This window comes from Taudactylus pleione, unplaced genomic scaffold (assembly GCF_031769625.1).
Source record: "Taudactylus pleione unplaced genomic scaffold, aTauple2 ptg000707l, whole genome shotgun sequence".
Taxonomy (NCBI): domain Eukaryota; kingdom Metazoa; phylum Chordata; class Amphibia; order Anura; family Myobatrachidae; genus Taudactylus; species Taudactylus pleione.
This window is the reverse complement of record NW_028285109.1, coordinates 17,547,639-17,567,965: the sequence shown is the minus strand read 5'-3', so window position 1 is coordinate 17,567,965 and position 20,327 is coordinate 17,547,639. Positions and strand designations below refer to the sequence as shown.

General features: G+C 41.2%; 1 pseudogene; it reads left to right on the top strand.

Moving 5' to 3' along the window:
- The first annotated feature begins 1,030 nt into the window (after positions 1-1,030).
- On the top strand, positions 1,031-1,149 carry LOC148477605 (5S ribosomal RNA; annotated as a pseudogene).
- Positions 1,150-20,327: the final 19,178 nt, after the last annotated feature.

The window sequence follows — 20,327 nt, the reverse complement described above, 5'->3', positions numbered from 1 at the left end:
TGCCCTGCATGGGGGCTAGGTTATTTATTATTTTGTTTCTGAAATGCTGTCAGTAAAGCACCATTTAATTTAATTTTACCTGCAAAGCTGCCTATGGATCTGTTATTATGCACCTACCTCTGCATCACTGACCTCTCTACCAAGCTAATTACCCCAGAATATCACAATATACAAACATCCACATTGCCCACTATAAAGCAGAGTATATATTTTACTCAGGGTCATATATATAAATATATATATATATATATATATATATATATATATATATATATATGGACAACACAATAGGTGGGAACGGCGCCAACAATATATACAATAATTTATGTGATATACCATATAACAAAAACCGTGTAAATTTTAAGTAAACCAAGCCCACTTTATATGGGCGTCTGCTCAATGCCAATAATGAATACTGGTAAAGGTATTAGTAAATGTATAGAACAATGGGTTGACTGTAGAGCGAATGGTTTATAGAAAGTGCATAAGTCATATAAATATTAGAACCAATCCTTATGATTGGAAAATAAAAGTGCCAGTCCTTTATATATAAATAATTCAACAATTTAATACATATACAATATACAGTGATAAGAGAAAAAAATAAAGTAAAAACATACAGCATACACATAAAAATACCCCTTTTTCCGCAACATACGCAACAAAATAGAGGGACATGCTGTTTCAAAACATTATTCCTTAGTTCATAATTCCAATCCAGAAGATATCACGTTCAAAGCTATTGAACATGTAACACTAGGAGAACGAGGAGGAGATCTTGGAAATTTACTTTCAATGCGTGAGATGTATTGGCTATTCGAATTGGACACATTGGCACCGAAAGGTTTCAACGAAAGTTCCAAAATTGTGCCTTTATTGTGATGGCATCCTCCCACCTACTAAATATACCTCATTACCGATCCACTATGGGATATGGTGGATTGATGTGGAGGGCCTGATCAGTACCCTGGAGGGTGACTTCTTGGAGAAGTTCAGGTATGGTTGGTATATAGGATATAATCACCACCTTGATTGCAGCCATACCACTGGGTATATGCCCAATTCCGCTCGAACTTGGAAGCGAAGCTCCTGTGGGCCTGGTTAGTACTAGGATGGGTGACCTCCTGGGAATACCAGGTGCTGCAAAACTATGGTTGGGTGATAATCCTCAAATGGGAATGTGAATGATGGAGCCTGAAAGAATACATGGGAACACAGACGTAACAACATCTAAACTTGAAAGAACTCTAGGAAACGGAGAAACATTTAATATGGAGTAGGTGAAATACATCTGGAGTACTATGAAGAAATGCAGAACAACTACCAAATTAACTAGTATCTGACAAGATCATTGGAGTTAGACTTATAATTAAATATGGACTTTGCTATATAAACATAACTAGAAATAGAAGCCTTTGGGAAATCCCTTCTGATTTTGATTTGATGATTTTTTGATTTTTTGTCACCTTAAAGAACACCCCTTTTTTAAGTAAATTTTTGGAATATGAACTATGCTGCTCTATAATTGGGCTAAAACAACTAACCAGTATACTAGAATATGGTTTTTAAATTGAATAAAATACGGTCCTTAATATTTTTCTATAACTACATTTTGGAATCTAATGAACATTTTTTCTTTAAGTCACAGATTGCGGCAAAATGCCTATGTTAATATGCCTAAGTGTGGGCAGAAGTGGAGTCCGATATGAACAACACAGTGCTTCATGCCTGAAGTACCCAGGAAGCCGGATAACGCTATTCATGTTCCCATGGAAACTAACAACCTGGCTGCGGAGGTACAGTGATGCAAAGGGCGGAAGTGATCACACACCCATTGGATGGACTGGCAGAAGAAGGGCGGAAGTGACGGACGGCAGCGGGCCCACGTGACCAGGGAGGAACACAGCCGTGAGGGCGGATGTGATATATCCGGCCCACCCTAGCCCTTGGAAAAAGCAGCAATGTACAGGACGTGATGTAACTACTAAGGGCGGAAGTCCTAGGCAGCTAAGCGGATGTTGCCCTCTTATAACGGAATGTTCTTTATTATTAATGACCTTTTGACAGTTAGAAACGGAGGTCTGATACAATGGTTTAACCATATACCATTGTGGTAATGCGATCACACTATGTTAGATGGAGTTTGAGTCACAGAACAACATTGAATGAACAGGAAATGATGCGGCCTCCTAATCTCTGATGAACTTGTATGGGGGTATAAATAAGAACATGACCCAACACACTGGTATCCCCTTGATGAAGTCCCCAGGACGAAACGCGTTGGGAGAGAGCTTGCCTTGCCTTTTGAACCTATGAATGTGTCAAACCTTATCCACAGTGTTCAGATAAGCTATTTATTTATTTATTTAAGCTTTTAAAAAAATACTTTCTTTTTAAAGTGCTTAGTTTTTAGACCTCTTTCCTTCTCTGATTTTACCCTTCTATCTAAAAAAGGGGTCTTTTTATGTGTATGCTGTATGTTTTTACTTTATTTTTTTTCTCTTATCACTGTATATTGTTGAATTATTTATAAATAAAGCACTGGCACTTTTATTTTCCAATCATAAGGATTGGTTCTAATATTTATATGACTTATGCACTTTCTATAAACCAGTCGCTCTACAGTCAACCCATTGTTCTATATATATATATATATATATATATATATATATACAAAAAAAATGTCCAGAGAAATTGCACTCACTTTTCCATAACAAGCAATGAGGGTGCTGCAATCACATAAATGAACTCATATCAATTGCAAGCTTCCAAAGAAGCAAAGAGACCAGCACACCACTTTCTGAATCAAAGAAATGTATATTCCAAGTAGCAAAATTATCATGACAGAGCCATAGTCTTTATATCAGAAAAAACACGTCATATATAAAACATTTTTGGCTGATATACTTATCATAAACCGAGTGACATCATGCAGCCATCAAATAAATAGCACCTGGCCCAACGGCCGTTTCGGTGGTGAACCACCTTAATCATGAGTATGGGCAAAATAAGTTTAGGCATCTGTTAAATAGGGAAATTGGCTCCAATATTTAGACACATAAGGTTACTTACCCTGAAGACGCCATGCTGTCCGCCCATTACTATGTGCCGGAAGTTTTGTTCTATAAATGTTTCCAATTGTAAAGGGCAATGGAATATGCTGCGCTATATAAGAAACTGTTAATAAAATAAATAAATAAAATAACCTGATAGGGAAAAGCTGGTAACCATGGTAACCAAACTAACTATGCTGTAACCACATGTGTATGTGCCAGAATAAATATAATGCAGGTAAGTACAGAGACAGTCTATCAGGCACCCTAAAGTACAAAGGACCATCATGGTGAAAGAACAAGCAACAATTAACATCAAAAATCCCCTCAAGGAAATAATAAAAATAATTTCTTATTTATCAGTCTGATAATAAAAATCACAAACTACTAATTATCCCAAATAAGAAAAGAAAAAAAGAAAAAATGGGAAAAAAAGAAAAAAATTTGACAACACCCAAGTTCAAAGAACTATTTAATGACAAGACTTGCAAACATATGTGAAGCCTTCCCGTTGCCCAACAGAATATGCAACATACTTTATTTGAATAAATAAGTGTTCAGTGCTTTGTATTTTGACTTTGTATACAGTGTTGCAGTAGTTTTAATGTAGTCACATAAATGGGTGTACTAGAGATAATTATGTCCAATCAGACACAGGCTGCAACCATTAACATCATTGTGCAGTTTACACCAGAGTTTTAACAACCACAAATGAGGATCCTCCAGACAAATGCGATTGTCTCTTCAGCTGCCATTTTAATCACAATACCCATATCTGCACACTCTCTGCCTGCATCTGTACACATATTCCAGAAACCGTCCTGGACCCCTAATCACACGCAGTCACAAGTACCACTTACTGCAGAAAAAGGGGTGCAGTGCAAAAAGATGCTCATGCACACAAAGTGCGAGTTGCAGCCAAAATAAGTTGCACAAAACATTTGCGTCGAACTCTGTATAAGGCCCTGAATCTAAACACTTATTTTTATTTTTTTATTTTTGGTTAATTTTAATTCAACAATGAAAATTGGTTAAATAACTAGATATTATAGTTTCGATGTAATTATTTATTTGAAAGTGTAACCTACTTTAAAATGAGCACACTTGCAATATACTTATATAGTGTAGCACAGCTAAGGTGGTGACAATGTTGGATTGGATTTGGGCAAGATGACAAGGAAAAAAGTAATGCAGGATTTAACGGGGAAAGGACCTCCCAGGCCCATCTGCCAACAGCACAATTTTATTAAACTGCCATCATGATCGATTACATAGACAGTGATCAAAATCCAAACTACAGCAAGGCACTGCCATTACCTTATCATTAATAAGTGGCATCATAGGAAGGTAAAGTAAATATTGCTTCTTATTAGGTATTGTATAGAGAAATTAAAAATAAATCTGTAAACATAGTGGTATAGAAACATATAAGCACATTACTTTCATGAACATACATGCTGCCAGATTAATGGTTTGGGCTACCCCTAATTAATGACATTATATATTGCCATTGCCAAGAGGAGACTGTAGCAGCAGTTATTCCTGGTTAAAGATGTATAATATAGGACCATTTTAATACATTAGGATATAATAGCATATTATCAGTCATGGTTTTCAAGGAGGTTTTGCGCCCCAACCAATGTAATCTTGGCTTACATCTACTACTAATGAGATGTGAGATAATTACATGATGCACCTTCCTGTGGAATACACCATAATAAATAAAATACCACAACTGTGAACAGCTCAGTCGGGGCTCAGAGAGTAGCATTTAGGTGAGGTACCGTGTGTACAGATCCACAAGCAAATAAATCTGTAAGAGGCTGTGTTCTTTAAAAGCTAGAAAAAGAGGTGGCAAGAGACCAAACCACCCACCTCATGGTCAAGGACACAAGTTAGGTTTGATCTAATTATTTTCATCAAGAAAAAATTCACTGAGCGCATTGAAACTAAGTGCAGTGTTTGTTTATGAATTTAAGTTGTGGAGTCACTTCTGAGTGACTTACGTAATATGGAATCATTCCAGAAATGGTTTGCTGCAGTCTTACCAAAAAAATGCCAAATTCTCCATAAAGCAAAAATATTATTTTATTTATCGAAATATCTTATGGTTTGAAGTCTTTCCTTCCTAATACTAATCTTGTAGTAAACAGTAGATAAATAATGATATATATTGTTTATGCCACAGTGCCAGTAGAATGAGCCTGGTAGCAATCAGGCATTCTCCCCGCCCTGTGACCCAGGCCATTAATAACTACAAGGCTAAGTGTCAGTGTGCATTCTAGGTAGTCTTTGGCAATAAAATTTGCTATAGGTATGAATTGATTGAAGTGGAAACTTAGAAGTGCCAGTATGGATAATATAACTTAATTACAATTGAAGCAGTAGAAGTATACAATCACCACTGTGTGCAGTAAATATATACACACAGGCACACAAATATAAAGAGGGGACAATCCGTAGGGCATTTAAAACAACAATTTATTGATCAGTCTTGTTTAGAGTCAATTGCAAGATTATTTTCTGTCTTGCAATTTTATTTGTCTCAAATCTGACTTGCGACTCTCTGCAACTAGTCCTACAGAAGCCAACATCCCAAAAAACTTCAGGACTACTAGAGATTGAAAAGAAGTGCATCATCACTAAGTTTTAATGCTTCTCTTTAACAAATGCTCATGCACAGACAGCTGACACAGAAGCATCGTCCGGCACATCTAAAGCTGGGTACACACTAGAGCGATATCGGCCCAATATTTTGTTTCCGGACATCGGAATGACATTTCGGCCTGCTCGTTCAGTGTGTACGTCCAATCTGCGTGCGTGGTAGTTAGTTATATCTTATGGTTGGCCATGCTGTACAGCCAACTGGACTATGGCCCTGATTCAGAGCCGGACGCTCTGACAGAGCGCTCGCTGAATCAGGGCCGTCCCTCTTAATTTTTAGAGCGGCCTCCTGGCCGCTCGTATAGCTGTGGGTGACCACCCACAGCTATAGCGAGCGGCCAGGAAGATGGTCGCAATGGTCAAGACCATCTCGACCATCGGGCTTGCGACAAGACCCTTGTGGTAGGGTCTCATTGCCGCAAGCCCTGGAGTGCTTTCGGCTCTATCAGAGCCGAGAGCACTCCCACTGACAGCACTTGTGATGTCAGTGGGGCCGGCCCCAGACGGTAGGCGTTCCCATGGGAACACCTCCGTCTGGGCAGCCACACCCCCGGCATGCCCACCAAAGGGGGCGTGCTGTCACTCACCATCGACAGCACGCCCCATTTGTAGTGAGACCCGGAGTGACGGCTTGCCCGTCGCTATCCGGGTGTCGCGTATTCGCACGACGGAGCCGCCTCCGTCGTGCACATGTGCACTGGGCCAACATTGACCCGCTTGTGGTCTGAATCAGGCCCTATATCCCATGCGGTGCCGTGCAATGTAATAAAAGATGGAACGAGGGACCTTTCCATCCTTCATTACATCATTCTGTGTACCGCAGATACAATATGTTGGCCCATCGGAGGCCATATCGTCCGGGTACACAACGCTCCAGGGTGCACCCAGCTTAAGATATTTAATTAAATTGGGCATAAGTACCACACAGGCCTACTACATGTATGAACATATTGTTTGAATTGCTTGAGGTACAGATCTTATGAAGTGCACTGCGACCCACGAGACGCGTCATCACATGATGTGGAACTTGGAATGTTATGTGTTCTTTTGGAATAATAAATTAATTTAGAATTGTCCATCACATGGTTGGAAAATTATCAACACATAGACACTTACTAGCCTTAACAAGGACATATCTTCTCATTTCACCTGCATCCAAGACTAACCACACTGTTGCCGATCTCTTTAACAAATGTATTATCTTAATATTCACAGCACAGGGGTGTTGGGGAGGAGCACTAGGTCTTCCACTACGGGGCTGTTTTCTTCTAGGAGGAGAGAGGCTGCATATATTTGGGAAATTCATCTTTGTGTTGAACAGGCTAGAGTGTTTATGTCAGGGGGGACTACATGTAAACCTGAAGGAAAGAAAATTACATTAGAGTAACATAAATCAAGCACATAATATTCAGTTAATCTTTAATTATTTAAAATGTTTTTATCAATGTCTGTGAAATGCATCTTCACATAATTTAATTTCTATTAAAATCACTACAATCATTTAGATCCTATAGTTTGAGTTCTGCTCCCAGAGGACTGATGAGTTGTATGACCGCGCCCAGCAGTAGCTCATTAGGGAGCTGGGAAGACAGCTCAGTGATTAGCTTTGCTCTGTGTGCTGCAAGATGTAGGGAAGCTGAGACAGATGACCAGTTTTTGATGGACAAAGGTTTATCACAGGAAAGGTGGGGTTCACTATCAGGAGCTGAATGGAGGGTTCAGGTGACATCCAAAAGCGGAGCTGTGATGAGGCACGTGAAAGACGTTGGGGCCCACACTTCACTATTACATTTTATTCAACTCAAGGGTGCAGAATGCTTGTGAGATGGTTATGGTAAGGTTTTAAGGTTTTAAGGAGTGTGCATATTGTGAGAGATGTCTAGAAATCCTGAGGACCTGTCTGAGGTAGACAGAAAAGGGAAACAAACAGTCAACTGAGTTGAAAGGCAAGCCGATCTAGTAAATCATACAGTTTACAAATATGGTCATATGAATGTTACAGAGCTAGTGTGAAAGCTGAATAATTGGCTGAGACTGGCCGCAAGACGCCATCTTGAAAATGAGATCGCAAGACGCCATTTTGCGAATGGCCGCCTAAGCGCCATTTTAGATAAACTCACATATTAGTACATGTGGCAATAATACTAATAGCACCATGCGTTTGCATCTTTCACCATTTCTCATACACACATTAATACACACAATTGCGCTGTTAACTAGTCGCATATTAGCGAATGCATAGGACTTTGTATGAAACCGCTGTTTTATTAGCTTTATGCGCACGCATCTGCCCCAAATTAACTAGCGTCCTTATTTCAAACCCTGAATACCCACACATTACATATTCACACATAAGGTTCAATAAGCTCTAAAGTATATGATTTAAGTTGGTTCAGTTAGTTTAAATGCTGAGAAATAAAGATATTTGATAACTAAGGTATTATACATGCTAAACAAGTCATGTTTGGAGTTGTACTGATGCGTATCCTTTTTACAGTATTCCGGTGTTATCGGTGGGGAGATCGCATCATGCATTCCCGAGTTATGGATCGCAAAGCCTACAAACAGCAAAATGTATATTTTAGAAACAACTGTTAGGATGCTACGAGAGGCGTGAAGAGGAAGACCCCCAGCTGTTAGAGGCAGGGAGAGTCTGTTTGAACCAGCCTGTTAAATGTGTCGTAACAGATGCTTCACCCCTGAGAACCAATGATCTCAGCAACAGACTTCCCTATTGTCCTGTTTATTCTGGGGGGTATAAATATGAGTGCACGAACGCTGGTTCTGAGTCTTTGTGCTGAATGACGAGGGGTCTCTTGCTGGTGCCTATCTCTGGGTCCGGAAGCACCTGTGTATGTATACTGTACTTGGGTCTGTATAATTTCCTTTTGCGCCTAAATTGTGTCTTGATCAATTGCGTGTAATTGTCTGAACTTTTACCTGAATATCACTTGTGCTTTGGAACCACAGATTCCACGTCTAAGCCTTTATTTATGGTATGACTGCGTACGCAAACTAGCGTCATCCTTAGAAGGTATAGGCAGGACATTAGAAGGTATAGGCAGGACATTAGAAGGTATAGGAAGGTGTGTATAGAGGTTCTGATCCAGTATCGTTAGTTGGGGGCTCGTAGTGAAGTCACTTACCTGCTCACACAGTACATACGGTCATCGATATTTCAGCAAAGGGTGGAGTGGCCACATGCAGGGTTTGCCTGCAACCGCTTTGTGCTGAAAAATCACTATCCGTCTCCGTGTGAATCAAGGAAGCTGACTAGAATCCAGGGACAAGAGAGGAAAAAGTTTGTTTTCCTCTGCAGATAGAACCTTACATTTAAAGGTGTGTCGCAGTACTGAGTACGCGACTAAGTCGCAGGTTTGCGCATAGCAAAAAAGACGCACTGTTATGTATGCAGTTAAAAAGTCATTATACGGTTGTGTGGTAGTCGCATTATTGTGTATGCGACTGGTCGCACAATAGCGTATACGTACTTCCGGTTGTGCTGCCACGTGTTTGAACAAAGCCATTGAGGTTTAAATTTTTTTCTATTACCAATACCTGGGTTAACATGTATTTTTCTGCGCAGGAAAAAAGTGTGTAACAGTGAATATTTGTTGAACAAAGTTAAGGGTATCATATGATCCTTAAAGGCTAGGTGCAAGGGTTAGTCTAGCCGCTCGGTAAGCAGCTTTACCGTTCTATACACAGTAGCAGGTGTACATGTTGTCTTCATTGTAGAGAGGTGCGTGAGAGTAGCCGACATATAAACTCTCATAGGTATGGAAGTTGCCTTACTAAATCTTATCCGGGTGTGGAAGTTGCCTTTTTCAAATCTTATCCAGGTGTGGAAGTTGCCTTACTAAATCTTATCCAGGTGTGTGGGCACCGCCGACTTAGATCGTCCACAGGTAAGTGAAAGTATCTTGATTGTCTTTCACCGGCTTAAATCTTTATTGAAAAGCATCGGAGTTGTCTCAGAATGGGAGCCACGCAAACAGTAGAGATGTTAGACAATGATGTGCTGCTAATGGAGGCGCCGATCGGATCGGCCCGTCGTATCATGCATACCAAGTACGGTACTTATGCAATAAGGTATTATGATTTATGGTTTAATATGACGAGGAAGAGTGTTAGACCGTTTCTCAGAATTGGTAGTTTTGATAAAAATGTGTTAGACAATGTCCGGGATCACATCAGTTTGATGCGCTCCCGAGAGAAAAAGGTTAAATATTTTGAATGTTCAAAACTGTGGCAGCATGAAGGGGATGCGTGGCTTAACAATGTGCAAATGACGCAAACTAGAGTCGCGAGCACATTGTCAGAAAATACATCCGTGACGCTAAATTGCAATACGGGCGAGCCGCAAAATGGCACGCATGGTCGACAAGGTAGCGTTGTGGAGAGTATTGCCAGCAGTTCACGCTCACCACCCCCACCTTATGTGGATGGAGGTGCAAGTACAGTTACCAAAAATACCCATAAAAATGTAACAAGCAACTTCTACCCTCTCTTAAGCAATTATAAAGAAAATGTTCATGATGCGGATGATGAGCCTATTGCAATGTCTGCCATTTCCCATGCTGTGCAGATGATAGATGCTGCATCACCACAATCACGAGTGGTGCCGCCATCTCCATCGGTAACAGCAAGGGAAGTGTTAATGCCCTCTGCACCCGTAGAGGAAGTTGTTCATACCATACGTAGCAGCAGCAGACTAAACCCCCAGCCAGGTAATCAGGTCAAAGGTAGCAGCGCTACCGGTCTGCATCTCATTCGGACAATAACTGTTCCAAATGGAAATGCAGACGCGAACGATATAGTGCCCACGAGGGAAGTAGTAATGCATTGTCCTTGGACAAGAGCAGAACTAAATTCCATCATAAATGATTTCCCCGATCCCAAAAAGGAATTAGCCAAATGTCAAAGATTTTTGAGGAATTTGGGTAGTTCACATGAACCCACTAATAAAGATTGGCGTGTGGTGTTAAGGGCCTGTCTGCCACGCAATACCGACGTGACAAAATTTATCACGGATTGTGTATTGGATGATGACGTTCCCTTAACAGACCAAGTAAACCAAGGTAACATTTCCCGTATTGTAACTCAATTGGGTATATATTTTCCAGTAGTAGTTAACTGGAACAAAATTTTCACCATTAAGCAGAAAGAGAGTGAGACTGCAGAAGATTACTGTGATCGGGCTCTGCAGGCTATCACCCAGTACACTGGGATAGAGGATATTAAAGATAGCACTCACCACAAGGGGATGATAGTTACGGTACTTGTGGACGGTCTGAAAGAGAGTTTAAAAACTCGGGTTCAGACCTCACAGCCTGGCTGGCGGGGACTTACAATAGATACCCTCATAGAAACCGCCATTGAACATGATAAGAACATCTCCTAAAAAGAGAGAAGCCCAGAGCAAGAAACTAATGGCTGTCAGTATACAAGCTCTGGAGGGAATGACGGTAACATCACAGCCAACAGACACACTTGCACACACACTCACTTCTGAACAAGTATGTGCTCTCACTAACCCCACTCAACAACAAACACAACTCTATCCCACTAACCCCATGCAACCACAGGTCCCAGGCTATCCACCAACTTCTTATCCCCCACAATACCCTTACCCTCCCTATCCTTACCCATATCCACCACCTTTGCGCAAACCTCACAACACCACATGTCCTCACCCGAAACACGAACCTGTTTTAACTGTAAACAAACAGGACACTTAAGTAGAAACTGTACAGTAAAAGGAGTAGGGATCCCACATCAGGGAAGACCTAGATATCCCCATAAGGGATATGCACAGAGGCCAGCAAATGTTCAGCAGGCACCAGCTCCAATTGTAGCCGTAAATGCTTTATTGGAGAATGGTAGCCAACGCTAGGGGTCAGGTCATACCTGTAGTCTACAGATGGTCAGGTTAACGAGAAGTACTAGGGAAGAACCGGTCATGATGGTTGATGTAGCTGGTACTGAATATCCTTTTCTTGTAGACACAGGGGCGACCAGGTCGGTGATAAAATCTCCCGTTAATTTGCAGGTGACCAACGAGACAGCACCAACAATGGGTGTAACAGGTAAAGTGGAACATTATCCTTTAACAAAGTCCACAGAGGTTACTATTGGGCCGTTGCATACCAGGCATTCTTTTCTCCTGGCTGCTGCGGCTCCTACTAACCTACTGGGCAGAGACTTGTTATGTAAGATGGGATGTGTTATATATTGCACCCCTGATGGTGTATTTTTAGATATCCCAGAGAGAATGGTATACGAGGTGCGGGATATGCTAGACACTCCACAAAGGATAATGTATCACTCTACCATTTTAAATGAAACTCCATCACAGGTAGATGAAATGTTGTCCCTAATTCCAGATTCCCTTTGGACTAAAGATGGACAGGACACTGGATTAATGGCAAACGTAAGCCCTGTAATGGTAAATTTAAAAACCGGAAGGCAAGCTCCAAAAATTCTCAAGTACCCACTAAAACAGGAGGTAGAATTAGGGGTTTTTCCAATAATTGAGAGATTATTGCAACAGGGAATTTTAGTTCGTACAGCTAGTGTAGCCAACAGTCCCATCTTTCCAGTGAAGAAGAGTGGTGGGAGGGGTTATAGGCTGGTACAAGACCTTAGAGGTGTTAATAACGTAGTAGAGAGCCAATTCCCCGTAGTGCCGAATCCAGCTGTCATTTTGATGCAAATCCCACCAAATGCAACTCATCTCACTGTCATTGATCTCTGTTCAGCTTTCTTCTCTGTGCCTCTCCATCCTGACTGCCAGTATCTATTCGCATTTACATACAGAGGTTTACAATACACATGGACACGATTATCCCAAGGTTTCATAGACAGTCCCAGTATCTTCTCCCAGGCATTGCACGACTGTTTACAATCTTTTCAACCTGCCAATGGATCTGTTCTAATTCAATATGTGGATGATTTATTGCTATGTTCTGATTTGTTTATGTCATGTTTGAGTGATACTAAACTTTTGTTACTTCATCTCTCACAAACAGGACACAAGGTGGCTAAGGACAAACTACAGCCATGCCAATCCAGAGTAAAATATTTGGGACACTGCCTAACCCAGGGGTTACGACACCTTACAACAGATAGAATCCAGGCCATACAAAACATGACACTGCCGCAGAATCAACAGCAAATTCGTACCTTCTTGGGAATGTGTGGATACTGTAGAATGTGGATACCAGGTTTTTCTATTTTGGCCTTGCCTTTACAGGAATTAGTCTCTTCCTCAAAGCCCGATCGTGTCATACACACAGAGGAATCAGAACAGGCTTTCCTCAATCTTAAGGATAGTCTGACAAGAGCTCCTGCATTGGGAATACCTGATTATGAAAAACCTTTTGATTTGTATTGTACGGAAGCCGATGGTTGTGCTGCAGGTGTCCTTACACGAAAACAGGGTGATGCTAGTAGGCCCGTAGCATTCTACAGTGCCCAATTGGACACGGTAGCAAGATCACTCCCCACCTGTTTGAGAAGTGTAGCAGCTACCGCTTTATTGGTGAGTAAAAGTGAGGATGTAGTATTGGGCCATGATATGATTGTCTACACTCCCCATGCTGTATCTGCTCTGTTAAACTCAGCTCAAACCAGACACGTCTCCTCGGCTAGGTTCACCAAATGGGAACTAGCTCTAATCGCTCCTGCAAATATTACTGTTAAACGTTGCAGTACGCTGAATCCAGCAACATACCTACCATATGTACAACATGATGTACAAAGGGTGGAAGGAGAGGAGTTGCTGGTGGGAGGTGAGTTTGGCAGACATAATGATACGCATGACTGTATGACATATCTGAATCAGACCTTTACTGCTAGACCTGACATACATGACACATCTTTAGAGAATGTGGATGCAACTTTTTATATGGATGGGAGTTGTCATAGACAAACAGACACAGGTGAATTATGTATAGGTTATGCTGTCGTAAATGACACAGACATCATAGAAGCTAAACCTCTCGGTCCTCCTCACTCAGCCCAGGTGGCAGAGTTAGTAGCATTGACTAGAGCATGTGAACTGGCAGCAGGAAAATCTGCTAATATTTACACTGACTCGAGGTACGCGTTCGGGGTGGTGCACGATTTTGGGGCTCTATGACGTCTGAGAAATTTTATGACAGCAGCAGGCACACCAGTTGCACATTCCCGACACATAAAACACCTTCTAGAAGCAATCCAACTGCCCAAAGCAGTGGCAGTAATTAAATGCAAAGCCCACACATGTGAGGATGACCCGGTGTCACTGGGCAACAACAGAGCTGATGAAGCTGCAAAATGGGCAGCAGGGTTAAAAATGTTTCCTCCAACTGAAACAATTATGGATATGCTGAAATTAATTGAGATGCAAAATTTGTGTTCAATTCAGGAAAAATCAATTTGGAAGTCCAAGGGGTGTGGGCAAGAGTCCTCTGGGCTCTGGAGGGACGGACATGGTAAGCCAGTAGCCCCCAAGGCATATTACCCCAGCCTGGCTGAGGCAGCACACGGTCTGACTCACCTGGGTAAACAGGGTATGTGCAAGTTGGTGAGGGCATACTGGTGTGCACCAGGTTTTTCTTCACAAGCAGAGAAGATAGCAACGTCCTGTCTGACCTGCTTGAGAAAGAACATAGGGAAAGCGATCCCTACCGAACCGTCCCACATTCCACCGACTGATGGACCTTTCCAGGTGATACAAATTGATTTCATCCAATTACCACCCTGAAGGAATCTTAAGTATGTATTAGTGTGCACAGACGTATTTTCTAACTGGGTTGAGGCCTACCCAGTGGCCACTAATACTGCTGCGTTTACTGCCAATAAAATAGTTCAGGAATTTGTATGCAGGTACAGTATCCCTAGAATCATCGAGAGTGATAGGGGTATCCATTTCACAGGTGATGTTTTTCAAAATATGTGTAAGCTGATGGGTATTAATAGCCAACTTCACACCCCCTACCGACCGCAAGCCAGTGCCAAGGTAGAGAGGATGAACGGGACTATTAAAAATAAGCTAAGTAAAATCATGGCAGAGACTTGACTAGGATGGCCAGAAGCTTTACCTTTGGTCCTACATAGCATAATGACCACTCCTAGACCTCCTCTGAATCTGTCCCCATTTGAAATATTGTTCGGTAGACAACCTCATTTGATTATAAGTCCACAGGAAGATCTAAAGGGTAACAACGAGGTAACTGTGAAGTATCTTATATCAATGAGTAAGCAGTTAAAGCAGCAGCAGCAGAAACTGAAATTGTTGTCTAATGATATGCCTGAAACGAACTGTCATGATGTTGAACCAGGAGAATATGTAATGATCAGAAATTTCTTGCGTTCAGGTTGTTTGACTGATCGGTGGGAATGTCCGTACCAGGTGCTGCTGATGAGTACTACATCTTTGAAGGTGGCCGAGAGAGATACCTGGGTCCATTCCACTCACTGCAAAAAGGTCAATCAACTAGTGGAGAAACAAGTCGGAGACAAAGCTGATAGCGTGGATCTGTCGCTTGCGAGCTTGTTCCGGGAGGATTGAAAAGGTTGTAGTAAGATACCTGAACTGAGAGAAATTTGCAGGTCTTGTTGTGACAATGGATGGGCCTGCTGTGTTCATTTTCATATTCTCTTTTAGAGTGTTCACCATCCTGGTCAGTCCGGGGATATCCAGTGTCTGTGATGGGGGACCGATTGAGGGAACGGGAGCTGATGGCAGTGCTGATAGAGTGGAATCAGGAGGAGTGCAATGCCAATCAGGGGAGTGTCTTTCCAATCTTAGTACTGTTATTGTTAAAAGAGCTGTCATTCCGGACACTCGGGGAAGGTGTGGAGGGTTATCATCTGAAGATTCCTGTATTTGTGAGCTTTGTGGGTCCCTAGTTGATGAGAACTGTATCCAATGGTGCCAACCTAAATATTATCCGTACTGGGGTGGGTATCCTCTAGAGGATTATCATAGCATGGTAGGCAAAGTGTTAAATCAAACTGATTGCTGGGTGTGTTCACATGTGCCCCAGTGACAGCATAACGTAGGGTTGGTGCCATTTACGCTGAATATCACGGAAATTTTAGAATTACAAAAAGGGAAAACATTGGATGGAAAATTCCTCTCATCCAAACCACCTCATTTCAAACTCTATCAATTTCAAGTAGATAGATCACTTTTGTGTTTAAACATAACCAACCCCAATAAACCCAGGAGTTGGGAAGTGACGGGGGAATAATCAGACGATTACCTTCTCACAAAGAGCTGATAATGAGTCCATAAACCATGATCTATTGCGCTGTATTAAGTCTGGTGGGAAACATTTTAGGTATCGATATACATTGAGTTCCACCAAATAAATTATTGGTAAGGTGCCAAATGGTTATTGTGCTAAAATAATACAGCCAGAAACTTGCATGTACCAGATGGAAGAGCCAGAAATAGGATTGTTTGCAAGGGAAATGTGCTTAATGATAGTGATGCATACCATTCCTTATGTTCTCCCTGATAATGTATATTTCATCTGTGGAAGAAAAGCGTATAAATGGCTCTCCCCGAGTTCCGAAGGTTTGTGTTACCTGGGAAGAATAGTCCCAGAAGTTATGACCCTCACACATGTTGAAATGCTGCATATACATAAAAACACACCTTCACCATATCTTCACACACAATATGAACACAGAGGCAAAAGAAATATGGTACCTGGTGATATACATAAGCCACTCAGTTAATCAGTGAGACAACTGGCTTTCAAGTTCTGGTCGCATTGGAGCCCACCAGGATCGCTCGGGGTACATTAAATTTTAGATATATCCAGGAACTTGCTAAATTAATAGATAATATCACCGAGATGTACGATGACACATTCAGGTATACAGGGAGAGAATTGCAAGCGTACAAGAAAGAACTGGTGCAACACAGGCTAGTGTTGAATTATTTAACTGCTGTTACTGGAGGATATTGCGTAACATTGGCCACCCAATTTGGAGTAAAATGTTGCACCTATGTCACCAATGATACCAGCGACCCTAAGGAGGTGATAGAACGGAAGATGGATGAAATTCTGCAGCTAAAGTGGGAATTTTGCAAGAACCATAATGCTTCACTGGCTGAAGTAGGGGAAAAGATAGAAGGATGGGTGTCATGGCTGAACCCAGTGAAATGGTTCTCAGGTCTGGGGGAATGGGTCCAGGAAGTGATCGCTAGCATAGGCAAATTCTTAATACTTATACTGATTGTCATCATAATAATTGGCATATGCGTCCGGTGTGTTCCTATTGTGTTGAAGTGTGGAAAATGTAAAAACAGAGTGAAACGAAAGAATGAAACTATGATGGTGGTCAGTAATGACAATATGTATACTGAGGTAAATAAAAAACTGCATTACAACCCTGAACTAGGAAATACAATCGTTTGATGTATTATATTTAGACATGCATAGAATGTATTATTTAAATGTTATTCATAGAACACCTCAGATGATGTAAAGTCTCAAATTCCCCTTCAAGACTGCTATTATAAGACTGGTGCATTCCCACACCTTTCACATGATCTCCCAAGATCCGCGGTGTGCGTATAATAGTAGCTTTATGTCCCCACCCAGAGACACATTATTGATGGATAAAGAACCACCTTGTGCCATCCCATAATAACACCAAATAATATGTAAATGTAAGCCTAAATTAAATTCTAATAGCAGATTGTGATAGCATGTTGTTTGCTATCAAAGGGTGGACTGTCAAAGCTGAATAATTGTCTGAGACAAGTTCAGTTTAAAATTTAATCGCGACTGGCCGCAAGACGCCATCTTGAAAATGAGATCGCAAGATGCCATTTTGCGAATGGCCGCCTAAGCGCCATTTTAGATAAATTCATATATTAGTACATGTGGCGATAATACTAATAGCACCATGCGTTTACATCTTTCACCATTTCTCATACACACATTAATACACACAATTGCGCTGTTAACTAGTCACATATTAGCGAATGCATAGGACTTTGTATGAAACCGCTGTTTTATTAGCTTTATGCGCATGCATCTGCCCCAAATTAACTAGCGTCCTTATTTCAAACCCTGAATACCCACACATTACATATTCACACATAAGGTTCAATAAGCTCTAAAGTATATGATTTAAGTTGGTTCAGTTAGTTTAAATGCTGAGAAATAAAGATATTTGATAACTAAGGTATTATACATGCTAAACAAGTCATGTTTGGAGTTGTACTGATGCGTATCCTTTTTACAGTATTCTGGTGTTATCGGTGGGGAGATCGCATCATGCATTCCCGAGTTATGGATCGCAGAGCCTACAAGCAACAAAATGTATATTTTAGAAACAACTGTTAGGATGCTACGAGAGGCGTGAAGAGGAAGATCCCCAGCTATTAGAGGCAGGGAGAGTCTGTTTGGACCAGCCTGTTAAATGTGTCGTAACAGATGCTTCACCCCTGAGAACCAATGATATCAGCAACAGACTTCCCTATTGTCCTGTTTATTCTGGGGGGGTATAAATGAGTGCACGAACGCTGATTCTGAGTCTTCGTGCTGAATGCTGAATGACGAGGGGTCTCTTGCTGATGCCTATCTCTGGGTCCGAAAGCGCCTGCGTATGTATACTGTACTTGGGTCTGTATAATTTCCTTTTGCGCCTAATTTGTGTCTTGATCAATTGCGTGTAACTGTCTGAACTTTTACCTGAATATCACTTGTGCTTTGGAACCACAGATTCCACGTCTAAGTCTTTATTTATGGTATGACTGCGTACGCAAACTAGCTTCATCCTTAGAAGGTATAGGCAGGACATTAGAAGGTATAGGCAGGACATTAGAAGGTATAGGAAGGTGTGTATAGAGGTTCTGATCCAGTATCGTTACTAGTAAACAAATCTTACAGATATTAAACAATGGACTTTGAAGAATATAATAGACATACACACACACACACAATGTTGCTGATTAGTTGCAACTCCCTAAAGAAGTTGGTAGATGAAACACATCCGGTTTCCCCAGGATTATCATTTTGGAATCTCAACCTTAATTATTATTGACCTCTCAACTGACATTTTTTTTTTCTAAAACCTGCTCAGAAATTGTCGGGGGGCTTTTTAGGAGTGAATTAGGTGAGAATATGTATTTTAAATTATCCGAAATAATAATAATAATTTTATTTAAAATATTTTATTTAAATAAAAATATATTTTTTTCAGACATCAGATCGCCACCCATCGGAACATCGCGACTTTCCTTTTTCAAGCAGTTTCAGCCACCAGGTACACTCTAGGGGGTTGAGGGGGGTTTAATTTACTTTTCCCCAGTGGCTCCTAATCTCTGCAGCCGCTGGGTGGGGTGTCCTGCTTTGCTGTCATCAGCACATAGGCAAACACAGGGGGGTTTCCATCTGCCTGGAAACCCCCCTCTCCAGCCCACACCATGACCACAATAGAAATAGTAATATAATGGAATTTTACTAGTGCTGCATGTTCTTCTCAGCATCATAAATGAAATAAATAGCACCACCTGTGGATCTTTTAACATGTATCAGACAGTAATAAATACATCTGTGCACCAATTATGGGATTTGGAAAACATGCACTTTTAGGGATGCACTACTATAGAACCCAATATTTGCATACAGTATATGTCCAGGGCATTGCTAGGTTCTTCTGCTGCTCCCCCAGACTCCCTCCAATGCTCTGGAATGGTGCTCACATCTAAAATAAAAACATTCAGCTCAGGCAGGATGGCCTTACTGCCGCATTTAATGGCTTACTGTGATCTCTGGTCCTGTATATGCTGGGATTATGACACACAATACACTTTGTATGATGCATATTATAGCTGGATAAGTGGTAATTATACCCTCTTCATGGACTGGCCACACTCACTCTAAAATCAAGCATTTGGAAACCCCCCACTAGAAATCCTGCGTTTGCCACTGCAGCAGCATGGCAGACATTGGTGGAGGATTCAGGGAAGCAGAGGGACTGGAAGGTCCCTCTGAGAGCAGCAGCTGCGGGAAGATTCTCTTCCTGCAGCCGCCCACACTGTGTATTTCACTGGTCGAATCGTTTGCGACCAGAATGGTTATGTTAATGCCAACATATTCGGCAAGAAGTACGCCACCAACTAGTTCTGCCCCACCAGCTTGGTGTAAGGACAAACGGTGGCTAGACCTGACGTTGTCCTGAAGACCACTCACATGCCTCCCTTCCTAAACGGAAAAACTAATATTGTTAATATTTGTGTTACAACACACATTTTTCTATAGCTGCTAATTCCTATGGAATTTTGTATTGAATTGTTTATTTTTTTCTAAGAAAATAAAGTTGATTGAAACAAGCTTGTTTTTGTTAATGAAGATTAGTTGTGATTCTATGTTTCTGTTGAAAATTAAATGTTATGCTTGTTTGGACAAACGTGCACCATGTATATTACAGTAATTCTGTTAGGCTAGTTAGACCATACCTGGATCTACATGCAGACACCGAAACAAGATACTTATCTAACACCAACTATTGTTTCATAACTTGAGTTACACAACAAGAGCAAGTATACTTATATGTGAAATAGTTGTTGATCAGAGTCTGCATAATCTGTCTTCC